A 13,997-nucleotide genomic window follows, 5' to 3' on the forward strand; every position below is an offset into this window, starting at 1 on the left:
AAATGGTTCTTCCAACAGCACTACAGAAATGCTGGGTAATGATTTTCACAGCTGCATTTCCCTGACATGTTAATCATAACACTCCCTCCTTTCCTTCCTCCCTCTGGCACTGCCCAATGTTAGTAACTGGACATATCTCATGACTGTCTGGTGATTAGAGTTTGAACTCTTCTGCTTGACTAATTTATTAGCTAATATCATATGAAATTTCATGTTAATACGTCCTAAAGGCTAATCTATTCAGATTGCAATGCACAGATTTTAATAGTCGAGTGTGCTTTGGTAGTCAGAAAGAATTATGTGATTATGGTTTGTGGCTTCAGCAATTAAAAAGGATTGGCTTTCAGTGCTCATTTCAAGGTTGTTGTAGCTTTAAGTAAAGGGGTCTATAATTTCAGTGGAATGTGGATCATTTGTAAATCACTGATCTCTTTTAACTAAGCTACCACGTGTCCCACATGGTTTAGGATGACCAAATAGCCTAACCCCAAACTGTTAGCAGCATACTAGAAGTGAAGAGATTGCTAATCCCTGTAATTTTTTTGCAGTTGCTTCTTTATTCGGCTGAAGTGTAAAAGTCAGAATTTAGGGAAAACTGAGATATGAGAAAAGAAATAGAAAATATGGAATGTGTTTAAGTCATATCAGGGTTACTGGTGGGGTTCTTGGCATCATTCAGGGAGCTTATACTAAATTGCTTATCCACCACTAACCTCATTTCCAAAACACAATTCCCACTCTATAATACTGCCATTCATATATCGCTTCTAGGCATCATTTTGCCTTAAACAGTGTAACATTATGCTTTGAACTGATTTAATTTTACAAGGATATCTAGATTGCTCCATGCAGTTTTCTAATCTTCATTCAGACATATTTAGGCTCCCCCAAAATTTCATAACATTTAAACTATAAGTGTATTTCTACCCAGACCACAAAAAAATAATTTTGGGAAGCCTCGGGTTTAATCTCACTCCCAGGAGAACCCTGCTCTAATGAAGTCCATGAAATGATTGATGATTACTTTAAAGATCTGTCTGTTAGGTGGATTTTAATATGTGTGAAATGCACTTTGCTGACCCCACTCTAATTCACTGTCATCAGAATGTATGTGGCACCAAGGCAAATAGCTTACCACGTCCATCACATTTACACTGTTACATTTATTGACCCAACTTGTAGTCTCCTGAAGGAATTAAATCAAACATGTTTGACAAAACCTGTTTACTCTAACACCATGCTGACTGGCATCTATTCCATTTTGTTCCTTTAACATTTTTGCTGAGCTAGAAAAGGGAAGAGCTTTCACCTACTGTACAGAAAGATCATTTTCCTGTAAGAGAAACTATCCAGGCAAGAGAAATCTCCAGACAAGTAAGACTCTTTGTGCTGCGTATCCATGAGACAAAAATGTGAATTACACAGACTGCTGCAGTCATGGCTAGTATGCAAGGGTCCAAGCTGACTGGAATTTTAAACAGAAAATGTTCAAGTCCTAATTATCTTTAATCAAACGGACTAATCTGGAGATCAGACCAAAGTACTGAGAATCCTATTAAAGTCATCAGGCATCATGAGTGACAGATACTCCTGGTAGGCCTATTTAAAACCAGCCTGCAGATTTATTTATCTTGAAGGGCCTTTCTTGTGAGGAAGCCTAACATGAGGTCCAGGAGAAGAGTCTACATTACTTCCATAGAAAAATGCAGTTTTGTCTCCCATAAATATGATACAATAACTCAAAAACAGCTTCAAACTTCAAAACACTAGGAAAGTTATTAAATGGACAAAACAGAAATGAAAAATTTAAAATCAGATAGTGTGATGGATAAAGATTGTTAGAGAAATCACTTCAGGACAGGTTTTCCTCATTATTTTACTACTATATTTACTGTATTTACTACTATTTACTATTTACTACTATTTACTACTGTATTTACTACTTTATATTTGTGAAGAGTAGGGAGTGCCATAAGATGGCTCAATTAACTGGACAGGATACAGGGCTACAGACCTGTTCAGTAGTACAAGAACCAAGTCCTGAATTTCCCAGGCACTTCCAGGACAATAAATACCTACTGCACCACAGACAATATCAGCCATAGTATGACACATGATTGCTTCTATATTCATGTCTTTCCAATGATTTTTCCATCCAGGGACAAAAGGAAATATCTACAAATAGATAGTAGGGAAAGCGCACTGCTGGTGTTTGGATCACTGTGTTCAGTCACCCAAATATATCTAGCACCTAATATTTGTGTTTGGTACATATGCAAGTCTGCTTCTCCAGGTAAGGTCTTTCAGCAGGAGGAATTCTTCTGAAGTATAATTTTCCCTTGCATTAAATTTCTACCTTCTCCCTTAAAATCCCAAACATGGCTCTCCAAAAGACCTGCTTTACACAAGGACACAGTTTCCAGGACTTCCATGGCTTCTTATTCTGACCCAGTTCCACCCCTGCAGCCACCTTAATATCTGGCACTTTTTTCCTCCTCTTTTGCTCTATCACCACTGTTTTCTTTCTTTTCAATCATTCAATGCTTCTTCCTTTAGCATAATCAGATTTTAGTCTAATTTCAAGTGATTTATTATACAGCGCGACATACCATAAACTACTTGTACATAACTGATGCACCAAAACTTGCATGAAACGTATTCTTAGTGGGTAATTAAAAACAACAAAGAGTGAAAAGGATAAATTAATATTTTAGACCTGGCAAAATACAGCGAGCTGTCAGTTTTTTTAACTAGTTCTACTCCAGTTAGAAATTTCACAGAAGAGACATCAAAACTTAGATACAACTTGGGCCATAATTAGACACAACTGTGTGGAAATTTATTAATGACAGACTTACATGAGATAATACTAGATTTGAATTTGCCCCAATTACTGGGAAAAAAAGTGATTCACAAGATTAAATTTCAATGACAATGATGTAGTAGGACAAACAGTATATCTGTTTAACTTTCTATTTTGAAGCTGCCTGAAAAAATCAGCCATGGGCAGCTTTATTTCCTGTCTGCCACATAATACAAGATAAAGTTGGGTAGAAAAGATACAGCACTATCTCATACAGGTGACTGTAGCAAATTTGAGAAAAGTGACCCATTGCAAAGATAATTTGAATAAAGCTGTTTCTCCTGTGATATTCATAGAAGTGGCTTTGATCTATGAAAAATATTACTATTCCAAATTACCTCCAAGCCATTAATATGCCATTAAAATAGTCAGGGAGTAATTTGCTTACTCTCTTCACGAATAAAACAATGTTTCTCATATAAAAGTATAATTTATATTTCCAAACTTGTGATGTATAGAAATGAAAGAGTTCAGTGAAATGAGTAGCCAAATCACTTGCTAGACAAATCAATAATGGCAGGCACCTGCTAATATTGAATAAACATAATTGCAATATGCTGAACACCACGTAAAAGTCCATGACAAAGGAAAAAAAAAAAACAGGAAAAACAACAGCTTTGAAGACAGTAAAGAATAACTCTAAAGTATTAAAATCATAAAATGAAACATCCGCTTCAAAATTGGAGCAAAAGCTGATCAAATTTTATTTTTTGGTTGTCTTGTTAGTTTGAAGTGTTATTTCACAAAACCAGAATATTTTATCAGATATGAACTTTATAAAAATGATTGCAAGATCATTGGTATTGAAAAGTGTTAAAAATTGGAAAGAGGTCTTTTAACTTTTTAAATTATTTTTCTCATTGATATTCAGAGGACTATTTATTTTGAAACTTAGGCTAATGCTAGAGGTTTTTACCTTCATATGTAATAACTTTTAGAGACTTCAATTTTATATTTTGGTTTGGAATGTGGAAGAAGCTCAGTGAATTGCTACTAAGCCAAGAACAGTTTTAGATATGATGCTGAATGTCCATTATTTTCTATGAAATAGTAGGTTACACTTTGTGGCAAGTGTATTTTTTTGATTTTATTTATACTTTTCCATGTTCAAGGTTAATAATTTATAGAAAAAAACTATTATTTAAAATAAATGCTTTAGGAGAGTCTACAATTACCATACATCAAATTCTAATTTATTTATCTTTGTAATCCTCCAGAGTAAACACCAGAAGACATGCACACACCTGTATTTTTCTCTGTTAACCACCAGAAAAGATGGTTATTTTAGTACAAAAATACTACAACATCATCATTAAAATATATTGTGGTGGAGATGGTACTGCCAGGAACTGGGATGTTTTTAGCTGCATATATTTATATATTTATAAACCAAATAACTCCTTGTAGGTTAATTCTTCTCACTGTGATTAAGGCCCCAAACCAGACATCTAGAGTTATTTGAAATAAGAACATTCACTTAGGTTTTCATACCTTTAGGAAAAAACCCAAAGAATCTTCCATTATTAAAGCTTATTTTCTTTCTTATTTTCTCTTTTTTTTTTTTCTTTTCTGGTTTATTTCTTTGATCTTAATTATTTGTCTTCCAGAAATATATTATTGTCCCTACGTATAGGACCTTTTCAATTAAATTGAATGTTTATGAACATGTATTTCCTACCTAAACACACTGCGGATTGGACATTCTGTGCTTGAAAAAAAATCAGGTTCTGAAACTTACAGAAATAATCAGCTTTGAAATGTGATTAATCAGATTGCAAGTAAGTCGTCAGAGGCTTCATGGCTACAGACTTGCAAGTGTATTGCCTAGCAAAAGGAACATAACATTTGAATTTCATTCCTGCTCTAAGAATTCTATAGTGCTTTTGGTTTTTCCCAGAAATTGTTTTTGATGATCATGAATCAACAAGGTTTTCTAAACTAAGCAAATTCCAAAGATTTCAGCCTAGATTTACTGATGGAGAGTATCTCAGTTCTCCCAAAATACTTGGTAAGTGCTGTGGAGCTGTGCAAACTCACTTGCCAAAAACCTGAATCAATAGAACTTGATGGGCTTCTTCAGGCTCAAACACCTCACCACCATTGCACGAGGAACCACAGCATGTCAGGAAACAGAGAAGTAGGCAATGAAAAGAAGAGCAAAATGTTCTCCTCTTGCATATGTTGTTACATATCCAAATGAGAATTCACTTTTTTCTTTTCTTTCTTATTGACTGGGTCAATGTTGTTGAGCAAAAAATACTTCACCATATTGCGTCACTGATCACTTTAAAGCCCACATCAAAGGACTGATGTTCTTGTTCCTCTTAGAGAAATCTGTCTTCATAGACAAGGAAAGTATTCCATTAAAATTATGTATTTTAGTTATTTTTGTAATAGCTCTGTGGTACAGCAGGCAGGATTTAATCAGCACACACATTGAACCATTTTCATTAGACCAGAGGCAAATCTCTGAATTTATCCTCTATATTTATGAAAATCAGTGTATCTTTAAAGTGTCTCTACATCTTCCATAGCAAAATTCTTTGCTGTTTTTGGAGGTCTTTAAGTTCCTGTTTGGGTCTCCAAAGATTTTTCAAAAATAATGGACTGGCAAGTTGTTATGCTGTTGTGTGTGCCAACTGAGCGTGCTGGGATTTGAATTGTTCTGAGTGCTTAAATCTCGCATCTGCAAATGCCCTTTGCAAACTTCAGCATTCAGGGATTTGCTGCTGCTGTTACAACACTCTGGGGATAGAGTTTACTTAGAACAAAACACCCTGGAGGAAAGAAATGTGCTTTTATCTAGTCTGGAGCCAAGAGCTGGATTGTGCTCTGGATGCTCTCTGTGCAGGGGAGCTGGCAGCTGGGGCTGGCCAGTGGAAGGCACAGCCCTGTACAAACCACCCCAGAGCATCTGCAGAACATTATTTTGCTCACTTCTGGGCTCAATGCATGCAAGAGCTTTTGCAAGTCAGGAAAAGACGTGAGGTTTTTTGCCAACATGGTCTGTTGCATAGAGTTTGGTAAAATATGTGAAGCACAAGTATCAAAGTGTTAACAAGAATCTACCAATGGGCAATCAACATTAAATTTTAGTAATAAAGTCTCCAAATTGCTTTGCTCTGCTGCCAGAGTAATGGCTGAACAGACTTTATTTTTTTTATTTTCCTTTTTTTTTGGTCTTTTTTAATTAAATAGAGAGAAAACCAAGGGAAATTGTGCTGAAAATGAAAAGCTTTAATAATAATGCATTAACTGGTAATAGCTGTAAGGAATTGTTCTAAAGAAAACTCCACATTTGACAAACCTTTGTGTGAGACAGAAACACTTTGGGGTTTGGGAAAAGGGAAGAGATTTACTTTTTGAAAGGAGATGTGGTAATAACTGTGAGGGAAGTTTTCTTCCACTGCCTGTTCTGAAAGCTGATTCATTAGAGGGGTCAGAAAAGCATGAAAAGCATGTTAGAGATTAAAAAGCATATTTTTTATTCCTGCTGCTGGTCTTCAGTTGCATTGTCTTTTCCTGGGGGGGAGGCTCAGCACAGAGTCACAGTATTTTTACTCCTGCACCAGTACAGCTGAAACACTAACATTCAGGGAGCTGTAGAGGAGGGTCACTGTACCTTCTCTGTGGACACTCCTGATAGGAAGATACCTGGAGAGATGATGACTGCAAATATATTGTGAAGAAATATTACAGAATTTATAGAAAGCCTTTTTTTTTTTTTTTTTATTACCCATGGTTTTCTCTCATTTCATCCTCTCTATCTCTCTTCCTTAGTTTGAACATATTTGTTTGAAATTAATTTGGACCAAAATTTTCAGTCTGGTCTAAGGTTTGTTCTTTCATTCCAATCTTATTTTTCATAGCCGTTCTTTCTCTCCATATGAGATATATTTAATGTGTCCTTCTGGCCCAATTTCTGTTCCTTGACTCCAGATTGCCTCTTTCTTCTCTTGCAGCTTTTGTTCCTCTCAGTCTTATCTTACTGCACATTTTCAATTTTCTACAAGCAAGGACTTCCATGAGGGGCAAAGTCTTTAATTTGTCAAGGATCCTTTTCTTTTAGCAGAATTCACAACATAAAATATTGTTTTTCACAGAGAGATGAAAAACTGAATTTCTTCTCCGCTGATAAGCAAGCCCACAGGCTGTGTCACCTGGAGAGGACTGGGTTTTTATTCTTTTCCCCATTCCTCTTATGGATATGTCCGTACAAGCTCTTGGCTTTTTTTTTCAGGAAAAAGAAGGGAAGATCTCATCTACATTAGCTTTGTAGCAGCAGTGCTGGAAAATGGCAAATTTGTTTTATTGTGACAACATGGGAACTTCTCACTGATTCCTGTCTTAAAAGCTGGGTCCTTGTTGAGGAAGGAACAATTAAACAATGCCTTGGCACTGTTTCTCTTGCTCAAACCTTCCTCTCTTGTTTGAGAATTGTCTGTGACTCTCCATTAGCACAGCTCCAGTCAGCTACAAAAAATGTTCTAAGCTCAACCATTGCACAAAACAATGTCTCAGTTAGTGCTTCTTTTTGTCAAATCTTCTTTGCTCAGTGAACGGTCTTTGTGTCATAAATCACGAGTAGACTGCCCCCAGATTTGGCTCCACTTCTCCTGAACTTCAACGGAAAATCAACAAAAGCCAAACAGGGATGTCTGTTGGTTTGAGTCTGTCCTAAATGCTTGCTAATTCCAGGTGAAGTCTGAGTACTTTTATCTACATGTCTTGCTTCCTAATCCTACAATATTTCACACTACGTACTGTCATGTCTAATGTATTTCAGAGTAAAAATATTAAGAAAGCTTATAGAATTTTCAATATTTTGAATGCGTTTTTATTCCTATCCTTTACTGACATATAGTTTGCAACAGGATAGTTTGTTACAGGAGCTGAAGAGTAATTTAAAACTGCAAAATAACAATGAAACTATCTAGAAAGACCTGTAGGCTTGTTCCCTCAATCAATAGATGTGACAGACACTTCACCACAGTGTGCCAAACTCTCACACTTCAGCAATGATGATGGGTTTCATATCATTATCCGTGGTGGTGGATTGACCCTGGCTGAGTGCCAGGTGCCCACCAAGGCTGCTCCATCACTCCCTTCCTCAGCTGGACAGGGAAGAGAAAACATAATTAAAGGCACGTGGGTCAAGAGAGGGCCAGGAGACATCACTCACTCATTACTGTCATGGACAAAACAGACTTGACTTGAGGAAATTAGCTTAATTTGCTACCAATCAAATCAGAGTAGAGTAATGTAAATAAAAACCAAATATTAAAACCAAAATTTCCCCACTCCTCCCTTCTTCCTGAACTAAACTTCAATCCTGATTTCCTCTACATACTCCTCTCAGAGGCACAAGGGACCAGGGAATGGTGCTGTTGCACTGGGGATTTCCCCCCCCCCTTCTTAAGGACATTACCCTTCAGGCTCTACCAGTGTTTCTGATGGGCTTGTCCTTGGACAATGGAGTGTCTGTCCTGGAGCTGGCTGGCGTTGGCTCTGCTGGACAGAGGGGGACCTTCTGGCAGCTTCTCACAGAAGCCACCCCTGTAGCCCCCCTACCCCCAGAACCTGGCCACACAAACCCAATACACTCATAGAGTCTTGCAGGACCTTTAAGTAACAGAAATGAGCATGAGAGAGCAGAGCTGTATAGATTGCATTTTGAAGACCTCATTTAGAGGTTTTCATAAAAGTTTGCTTCTAAATATTGTAACATAAAACATAGTTTAGAAGAAATATGTTTTTAATGCAGAAGTCTATGAAAAGCAAGGTAGAATCAATCTGTAGAGAACACTACAGAACTACTTTGGGTCTTACTGAACATGGCACTGTTAGCTGCAGCTGAGTTTCTTCTGCACCTGTATGGCACAGGTGCCAGTCGACTCAGTGTAAGTCTAATGGGAATAGAAATAACTCACACAGCAAGGTGTTAGAGCTGTTTCAGACTTATGAAATGGCCTGACTAGGTTTTTGAGAAGAGGACAACTACATTCTGTTCAAAAGAAAAAATGTTTCAGAGATGAATAAAATGATGCTGAAGTGGCTTGCTCTGAATGTTATTCTCACTTTTCCTTAAAGAGCAATGTATGGGAGAATTGCAAGAGTGGAAGGTTTGGGAAAAAACCCAGACAACTCAGATTTGGTAAGGTGAAGGGATTTAGTAGTACACATGATTCCCAGACTACCTCATTTTACAAAAACTCTGCTTGTATTTCAAGTGAATATGGGCAGGATGCAGTGTTATTTGTACTAAAGAAGCTTTAAGGTCTATTGTTCAAGGCTTTGTGACATCTAAAATCAGTTTGGCCCTTTCAAAATTATCAGGGCATTTAACAGAGTGCATTCAATGCTCTAAGGTTGTGTAAACTGCATCCATGAAGTATTTACAAGCCTTCTACAGTGAAAATTCTTCATCAAATCTAATTTCCTTCTCAGTATTTCATGCTATATCCAGATAAACACATTAAAACTGTATAAGGGCTGGAACTTGCTCCTCTAGGACAATGTCAGGTAAAATGAAGTGTGGAAGAAATACGAAGTAAGCCTGAAGGATCGATGAGAAAGCCATGGCTTAGAGCAGGGAAAGTCACTCAAAAACAATGCATACATCAAGTGTTGTATTGAATTTCAGCTATGGCCGTGTTGTAGACAAGAAGAACATCCATGTCTTGCCAACATTGATATCTAGGTCTCTGTTTTTCTCCCCTTGTTTGCAGACTAGCCACAAGACCTTTGAAACATAAAATACCTTGGACAAGAGCTTTGGAAGGGGAATAACTTCCACAGATCCTTGCTTGGTATACCTTAGCCGGGATGTGTTTCAGAGAGAGCTACTCACTCAACACTATCTACAATTACAGTTATTTTACATATTTTAGTCTGGGAATTCTAGATTAATTTGTCTCAAATTACAAATCCAGTTTAAAAGAACATTTTAAAATCAGTGACAGATGCCACAAAAAAATGTGCCCCAAACTCCGCAAAAAGCCATCTTCAGATATAAAGGCACCAGCTGGACTGAAATTTCAAAATTATGTGTAACAGAGTGGCAATTTCTCAACATTCAGGGCAATTGCAGGGTATTTAATATGTACTTGCATTGTTTTATATACATTTTTCAGTCCATTAATGTGATATATTTACAACCCATAGAATTGCTACAACTTTTTGCAAACCCCAGGCTGTTCCTCGTGAACCATTTTTCCATCTTCTCTTCCCAGTATTTTAATGACTTCATTGACTCATGTGAGGTCTCTCATCAGCAGTCTACACCATGTATGTGTCTGACCTCCTTACCCCTGCCTTTCCCCACCTACATACCCAATCTGTCAGTGTCAAAGGTTTCAATTTAAAATTTCAAACCAGAAGTGATTGCTAAGTCCATGAAGGAGTGACAGTCCAGGAAATATGTCTCTATTGGACCTTTTCCTCAGGAAGGCTGAGGAGCTTAGCGTCCTCTCCCCACTGTGCTCCCTTTCCCCCTTTCCTTCTGAACAACTGGCATATCTCTAATGTCTCCTCCCCTGCACATGTCCCTGGATATTACCTTCTGTTTCAACACTGAACTGGTGCATTCAGGCTTGTGCCTGTCTTCCAGGAGCCACCAAAGAGTACTGCCAAACACAATGTGTTTCCAGCTTTCTGAAAGGAAGTGGGTGTTTTCTAAGGACACCTTTTCACCTGCTTCCCCCAGAGATGAGTTTTTGTCTCTGTCCTGGATCCTGGAATGAATTATCCATGTGGAAGACAAAAGTTCATTTTGCTCCTTTATATCCTACTTTGTTTTTTTCTGTCATTCAGCTGTACTGCAAATGTTCTTGCAGCTTCATACGTTTAAGAGCCAGCCAGATGAAAAGAGGCATATGTAGCAGCAAACACAGCACAGGCATGTGTGCTGATAAGATTAATTCCTTGTCATCCGCTATATTGTTAAATCTAATTTGAATTGCAGCCCTTGGGACCTGCAATTACATTTGTCCATCTGTCAATAAACTGCCATTTTGAGTTGTACTGTAGTTAATTGCAGTTAATACACAAAGCTTTTCCCTTGTTGTTCTTCCATCCCCTCACATCACCTGTTTTTTTATTTTTTATTTTTTTCTAAGTATAATTAGAACCAAATAAACAGAAGCAACCCTGAGTTAGCAAGTTATTTATTTAAGAAAAAGCTGAAGGATCAGGATAGATATTATCTGCTCAGGTCTAGATAAAAAAACCCCAAAAACCAAAACAACTCACCAACCCTTCTTAACTACAGATAAATGAAGGAATAGGTTTAAATGAAACCAAAGTACAGGAAACCAATAAGATATAATGTGTGAGAGACAATACTTAACCTAAAATATGCTCTTTGTTGCTCCTAGTGTTGAAAATGTTCACTATGAACATTCAGGTTTGAATCTCTTGTTTCTTTGTTTGCTTCTGGGATAATGCCTAACCCAGCTAATGAGTAATGGACTGTCCCAGGAGCCATTTTAGTTCTACCCACAAGGATGGTGCAAGCCTCATTTAAATCTGCTATTCTTATGTTCTCTAAAGCCTAAAGTAAAAATTCTCTATCCTCTATGGAAGATGGAAAGAAATTTGAGTTTTTATTTTTGAGTACGCTTGGTTCCTTCAAATTCCCTAATCTTTTCTAGAAAAAAATCAGGTAAATACTAATGCCTTGAAACAAGTTGGAAACTTTGAGATTTCTAGTGGTAGCACATGAAATATATTACATATTAAAAATAAAATTAAAGAGATGTTTCAGGTTTTATAAAAATAACCTTTTTCCTCCTCCTTTTGTTTTTCTAATTCCTATTAGGAGGGCTCTAATTTTACACCAAAATCTAAACTTTTCCTTTTAGCAAAAAACGGAGTCCATTTTATATGATCTAAGTGACCTTCTGTTATGACTCACTGTTTAAATTAGTGGTATAACATTTGTAAATAAGTATAAGTAAACAAATAAGTAAATAATAACTATAAGTAAATAAGTAAGCAAGATTATGCAGAATTTTCCAACCCTCATGTATATATTTTTCATCTTTTTATTTTTTTTTTATATATGATCTTTTGCTACTGATGGAGGGGAGCAAAGAATCAAAGCTAAGCTCTTTGTGCTACTCAGTGACAGGACAGGAAGCAAAGGGCACCATTTGAAATATAGGCAATTCCATTTAAACATGAGTAAAGACCTTTACTTTAAGGATGATCAAGCACTGTGACCATCCCTGGAGAGCCTGGAAACCTGTCTGCACGTGGTCCCAGGCAACTTGCTTCATGGAAGGGTGTTGGACTTGATGTTCTCCAGAGGTGCCCCCCAGCCCTAGCTGTTCTGTGGCTGTTCAGTCACCTTGGTCAGTGCAAAGTGCCCTTGGCAAAGGGCTTTCTGTTCACTGTTTGAAATTGTCTTTTTGTCCTTTGTTGACTCAGGAATTGATTGAATGGGTTGTGCTCCAGTGTCTTTCTAGTGACTGAGGGGAGGCTGAGCAGCCAAAAGTTCTCCAGGTTCTTTTTTTCATGTTTTTGAAAGCTGCGTGTTTAGTTGGCCTTCTGCCAGCAATCAGTGACCTATCTGTCACTTAAAAAATAAAATTACAAATAGCAGCACTTTAATTACAGTGGTCATTTTTGTTCAGCACTGTAGTAAAATTCTATGCAGTCCCATTGATCTGAATACATGCAGTTCATCTAAAAGGCCTGTATAAACTGTTGCTTCCCACAATCTTTCCTAACTAAACAGGTATTTGCAAAGGTCTTTACTTGTGAAATATGTAGTCAAAATATATTCCAGTATGGCTCTTTTTCTGGTGTACTTATAGAAGATCTCCTTTGAAAAGGAAGTCTTTAGCCAAAGCAAATTAATTTATTAATTAACTAATGCTAATTTAATTAAATAAATAAATAATATAAATTTTGGTTATTAGAACAATGAGTAAATAACCTGGGTAGCTCTCTCGGCTTGTCTTCAGGTGGACACTCAAAGAAATGTATTGAAATTAACATTTCTGTCAGTAACCTGAATCACATAATTGTACATCTCTCTGTACTTACAGCAGTAAAGTGGCCTTAATTGTGTATTGTTTTCAATTGTCTTAGTTTCTTTTATTTCAGTTTATTCTGGTAATGAGATAAGTTAGCTGGAAAAAAAGCTACTTAAATTCAGAATAAGAATATTCCTAGAGGGATTTAATGCTGTTTAATGCTGTATAATACCCTCCCTGTGTATTTTCATGTAGTTAAGCCCCATGCACTAACCAAAATGTGCACAGATTGTGCCCATTAATTCTGAAGAAAAGAAGTCAGAACTATTTTCATGCTAAAGAAGTTCTTTCAAGGTCAGTAGGATGATAACGCTGAGACACTTTACATAAATGGTTTAAAAAATTCACTGTAAAAAGCTGGCTACACATTTTAATAGTTGTCTGCACAGGAATGTCTTAATGAATTATATTATGTAGTTAAATTTATTGTGAAATACCATGTGGAAGATCATTTTAACAGCTTTGAAAATTCCCAAGTGTTTTAATGACTAAAAAATTAAAGCCCTTTTGAAATATCCAGAGGAGTATTTGCAACTGATTGATTGTATAAATGTACTGTGCAAAATTTTATGATTTTACAAACAAGCTTAATTCTCAAATACAACTTTTACATATTCTTCTTCACAAACTTTCTCTCCTGAAGAAAGGAGGCATTTGTTGCAGATTACTTCAATGTTTTCCTTTCTATACATTAAAAACCAATTTTCATGACAAGTCACCCTGCAATTTATTAAGTTGTTATTAAATTTACACTTCCTTGCTTTAGTAGTGGCAACTGTGCATCAGTGACATTGGCAACCAAAAACACCTCTGCCAAGGGTCAGCTAACGGGAAATGCTTGGAGGGTACAAGGTGAACAAGGGGTGAAGGCTAAGGAAAACATGGCTTGGAAAGGGGTTGGAATATTTGACAGCGATAGCTAATTTTACAGCACTGGATTTTCTTTGCTACTTCTGCATAGAATGTTTTGTGCTGCCACTGTAAAGAGTTGAAACTCCTGTTTTGTACAGGAGCAAACACGTGGTCGAGTCTGCTCAGATAGAAACACAATAGAGAGAAACTGTGGCTTGAAAGAATGTCTGAGAGTGACTACC

This window comes from Cinclus cinclus, chromosome 1 (genome assembly GCF_963662255.1).
Source record: "Cinclus cinclus chromosome 1, bCinCin1.1, whole genome shotgun sequence".
NCBI classification, from domain to species: domain Eukaryota; kingdom Metazoa; phylum Chordata; class Aves; order Passeriformes; family Cinclidae; genus Cinclus; species Cinclus cinclus.